The 5,215-nt window shown below is 36.5% G+C and overlaps 1 non-coding gene across 1 annotated transcript; it reads left to right on the top strand.

Annotated features, from left to right (window-relative positions):
• The first annotated feature begins 4,772 nt into the window (after nt 1-4,772).
• Nucleotides 4,773-4,874, top strand: LOC116559612. The gene has a single exon (XR_004272527.1). It is a non-coding gene; the product is annotated as a small nucleolar RNA U13 (small nucleolar RNA).
• Nucleotides 4,875-5,215: the final 341 nt, after the last annotated feature.

Here is a 5,215-nt window from a genome sequence, read left to right as displayed (position 1 = left end):
TTTGGACAGGTAATATGCATATTATTGAAATAAATTTTAAAATTTCAGAATTGTTTCATAACCGTGTTCTCCATCTACCTAGTTCCCACCTACCCTACACTCAGACAGCCGCACACATAACATTCTTTTCTTTTTTCTTTTCTTTTTTTGAGGTAGGGTCCCACTCTGTTGTCCAGGCTGGAGTGCAATAGCACTATCATGGCTCATTGTAGCCTCAACCTCCCAGGCTCAAGTGATCCTTCCACCTCAGCCTCCTGAGTAGCTGAAACTACAGGCTCACACCACCACGCCCAGCTAATTTTTTCTTTTTTTTTTTTTTTAAGAGACAGGGTCTTACTGTATTGCCTAGGCTGGTCTCAAACTCCTGGGCTCAAGCCATCCTCCCCTGGTTGGCCTCTCAAAGTGCTGGGGTTATAGGTGTTAGCCACCACACCTGGCCCTGATGTCATTATGTGCCCATGTAAGGATAGTTTGTTTAACATATACCAACAAATTTTTCTTTCCTAGGAAGTATTGGGTTGATACAAGTCTTAATGTAGTTTTTCTTGTCTCTTTTTATGCAAAAGGTAGCATACTGCAGACACTGTTGTGACATTGCTTTTCTTTCCCCCACTTAACATTATTTGTTTCTTGGAGATCTTTTTAAATCAGTGCATGGACCCTTTCCCTTTCTCCTTACTTACAGCTGTGTAGTATTCCAGTATATGGAGCTACTATAATTTACTTAACTAGTCTCCATTTGATGAATATTAGTGTTGTTTCCAATAAACATTTCTGTAGTGAATAATCTTATGTAGGGTCATTTCACAAATATATCTATGGAGATAGAATTGATAGCCAAAGGAATAATTAGTAATTTTGGTAGATATTGCCAAAATGCCCTACATAAAGTTTATAGTAACATGCATTTAACAGTAATACATAAAATATTTATTTTCTCTTTGATGTTATCAAACTTTAGTCTTTCATTTGTGTGAATGAATGAAGAAAAATGATATCTAATTTTTCCCACTGTTTTTCTGTTTTACGATTTTCTACTGGGCTGTTTGTGTTTTTCTTTTCAACTTAGACTCTTTTGTATTAGGAAGATAAGACCTTTATTAGTAGTATGAATTACAAATATTTTTATCTTGTCATTTGACTTGCTTATGGTGACTTTTGCCACAGAAGTTTTATTTTTATGTACCTGAATTTACCAATATTTTCTTTTATGGCTTTTGGATTTGACTCATAGTTTAAAAGGTCTACCGTATTCAAGGTCATTAAGAAAGTATCCTGTTTTTCTCCTGGAGCTTGGGTAGTTTTTGGTGTTTACCTTGACATCTTTTATTCATTTGAAATTTGTCCTGGTATAAGATCGGTTTTCCCCTAAAATGCTGCCCAGGTAGCTCAACATCAAATATTGAACTGTCCCTGTTTTCATTCCACTCTGATTTATAATGCAATTTTTATCCCATATATATATTTAGATCTATTTCTGAACTTTCTTTTTTTTTAACATACATATTTTTACATGTTCCAACTCTTAGAAATGTTCCATTCTGTTTCTGTTTTTAGGCTCCTTTTAGGTACCTGCCGTGCTTAATTTTTTATTTTAAACATGGTTTTTCCTGTTAACAAAGTTTGCATTAGTTGCTTCCTTGAGCAACACCTTTAGAAATCTAAATGTGTTTGAAATGATGTGAAAATATTATTCATATCAGAGCTCATTCTGCAAAAGCTGAAATCTTATGGAAAAAAAATCTATTTCATGCGAAATCCCCTAAATCCCAGGGAACCTCCATATACTCAGACCAAAAATATTTTTTGATCATACATAATGTATTTTAAAGGGATAAATGGATCAATTGGGCGAAGAGTTGAAAGAAAGTGTTTGAGCTCTGCTTCTGAATCTCCTAGTGTGATCGCTGAGACACTTAACCATAAGTTGCATTTATTGCAGGGCAGTTTTGCCACTTAAAAAGATACTTTTAATTGGAAAAAGCAAGCTGGTTATATAATTGTAATTGCAGGATTATAATGAAAATATCAGGCCAGCAGGTTTTACATAATCACATGCAAAGTCATGTGTGAGAGTAGAAACGGGGAAGGGCAGAGATATGTCTGATGATTTACTCTCTGTGGGGTGTACAAAGATTTCTGGTGCAGTTTAATCTGGAAGATTATATAGCTGAGAATAAGAGATCAAATCAATATCCTTGAGACACCAGAATCTCATGAGTCAGTTGCAAGCATCAGGCATGTAGCCTATACTTAATACTGGATAACTTGCTCATGTTTTATTTCTGACTTTCCTTAATCCAGCAAGGTCTGTTTGAAAAGCTTGGAATTAGTATTCGTTTAAACAGGGAAGCACTGGAACCAGCTGGCATTCTGTAAATGAAATCAATGGAACAGAAACTTGAAAATTTTTTCCCTTGATTATTTTGCTAGGTTGTCACTACAAATGGCCAAAATCCTAAATCAGCTCTTTCATTCTTCCCAAGGAAGTCATCAACACTAGCATTCTACAGTGTTTAATGAATTATTTTCCAAACATACATTAAGGTTACTGTAAACAAGGGTCTTTATAAGAATACTATGACTATTTGACATTTAGGTAAGAGTTCTGTAGTACTCTGGAAAAAAGAGAAAGCAACTTCAGTACTATCATAACCTGGCACAGAACTTAAGTCTTGGGTGAAGCTTACATATGAAATTGGAATTAAAAGAGAAATCAAAGTTACTCTTCAAGTTTTGGACAGGGTATTTCTATTCTTTAGAATATCGATCCTGAAATTAGAGTGAATACATCAAAAGTGCATGTTTAGTTTCTTCATTGGAAGCATAAGTTCATCCCCTGGGGAAAAATATCATTAATTGTATGTTGAATAGTTTTTGCCCATAAATAGCAATGTGTATAAAGGCAAATACATGAAGTCAAGATTAATTTTAAATGCTTCCTCAGTAAATGTATATCTCTTTATTAGTCATCTAAAAGAAGGGAAAAAGCATTACTGAGAAAATCTCCAAATTTGTTTTTTTAAAAGTTTATTAAATATGAGCATTGAGTTACTTTCTTGAATAACATGATTGACCCATGTGTGAATTTTTTTCTAAGAATAAAGGAATGGGTGAATCAAAGTTGGAACTAGAAGGCTGGACGATTTAAATGCTATGCTTATTTAAATATTCTATTATACTCTCAAAATAGTACATCATTGGGCTTGCCTGCACAATAGTGAAACAACCTACATGAGGTAACTTATAATAATGCTACAGTAACCGTGCAGTTGAGAAGTGAATAGATGGTTAGCATTGATGAATGAAGAAATAATTGGAGGCAGGGTGTGGTGGCTTATGCCTGTAATCCTAACACTTTAGGATGCTGAGGTGAGAAGGTCACGGGATCCCAGGAGTTCTAGGCCAGCCTGGGCAATATAGTGAGACCCCCATCTCTACCAAAAAAGCCCCGAAAAACAAAAGTCACTGGACTGATGGGGAAAGAGACAGAACAACTGTAAAGTTGCTAGCATGAGGAACAAGAATGAGTGCATGGATGGGTAGCAGGTGGTGATTCTGTGGCAAAGCAAAAGCAGGGATTATAATTTATTTCTGTTTATAACCATCAACGCCTAGTTTGGCTTTCATTGTTTGCTGATTTTGTTGCCTGGGCAGCATGAATCTCTCTGATTCCTTTTTAGTTGTTCTTCATGAAGCCTACATGTGAGAAATGAAAATTGAAAATGCATTTTTTAAAAAGGAAAATAAAACTGGTATAAAATCAAATTACTCTGGCCCATGTATAATAAAATATGATTGCATTAATCCTTTTTTCCTAATTATTTCATTCTAGGGTTTGTGGATTTTTTTTTTTAATTAATGAATTTACTAAGCACCTTTTATGCTTAAGGGAATGGCTTTGTCTCTAATTTTTCAGCAAATTATTTTTTGTGTGTGACAAAATGTAGGTTCGTTTGCATGTAACATTTAAGTGTATATTAAATTTCTAATATGACTCAGGTCACAAAATTTCAGAAATGAGAAAGACAACCTGAACTGTCAGCTCAGGAAAGTTTTGTTGTTGTTGTTGTTGTTGTTGTTGTTTTTGAGACGGAGTACAATGGCATGATCTTGGCTCACCAAAACCTCCGTCTCCTGGGTTCAAGCAATTCTCCTGCTTCAGTCTCCTGAGTAGCTGGGATTACAGGTGCCCGCCACCATGCCCAGCTAATTTTTTTTTTATTTTTAGTAGAGATGGGATTTCGCCATGTTGGCCAGGCTGGTCTTGAACTCCTGACCTCAGGTGAGCCTCCTGCCTTGGCCTCCCAAAGTGCTGGGATTACAGGTGTGAGCCACTGTGTCCTGCCAGGAAAGTTTTCCTGACAGAGACTAGTCAGTTCCTTTCTCTCTTTCTATATATTGCCTATAATTTCCCAGGAATCAGAAAACTGAATTTTTCATGCTTAGAAATCAAGGTCAGGACTTAAAGGATTCAGGAATTTTGTACATAATTTTGGGATTACTGCTTAATTTGTCACAGGGGGCACTCTGAAAGTGTGGGGTGTTTGTGTGTGTGTTTCACACCAATTTTTTTTTCTGGGCCTTTTCTTTCCTGAGTTAGTGGCTGAAGTTGCCTTAGAGGGAAGCAGAGGTGGCACAGAGAAAGGCTAGGATTAGGTCTGAACAACAAAGCAGTGGTTGCAGAGGATTCACTGCAGCCTCTGGATCTGGGGATGGGCCTTACAGGTAACAGCCTGTCTAGGGAAGCAGTTAGAAAATGCCATTATCTGATTTGTCTGTAGTTCATGAGCATCATCATTGGGTGTTCATAACGTGTGTGATGTGCCACCCTCTGAACCTTGTTCCCACATTGGCATATTACCCATCTAACCTAAAAAGAAAAACAGTGTTGCTCTTCTAAGGTGTGAGGGCAGTTGAAATTAGAAGGGAAATCAGCACAGCATAGAAATGACAAAACACCTTGGTTTTCAGGAGGAACAGGGTGAGGGTCATATACATTTGAACTAATGGTGAAATTCTTTCATTTCTGAATATCTTACCTCTTTCACATCTGAATGTCTTACCTAACAGGCTCCCTGGATTCTTTTTCTGCTCTTTGGAACCTCATGGTTTATGTCTTAGATTTCTTTTTTCCATCAATTACTAAAAGCACAGAAACAGACATTCCTGACTGCTCATTTCTAGGAATGATCTTGAAAGAGAGCCTGTCATG

Source organism: Sapajus apella, unplaced genomic scaffold (assembly GCF_009761245.1).
Source record: "Sapajus apella isolate SASKATOON/1434 unplaced genomic scaffold, GSC_monkey_1.0 scaffold23, whole genome shotgun sequence".
Classification (NCBI taxonomy): domain Eukaryota; kingdom Metazoa; phylum Chordata; class Mammalia; order Primates; family Cebidae; genus Sapajus; species Sapajus apella.
Note: the sequence above shows the minus strand (reverse complement) of the source record. Positions and strands in the feature narration are given on the sequence as shown.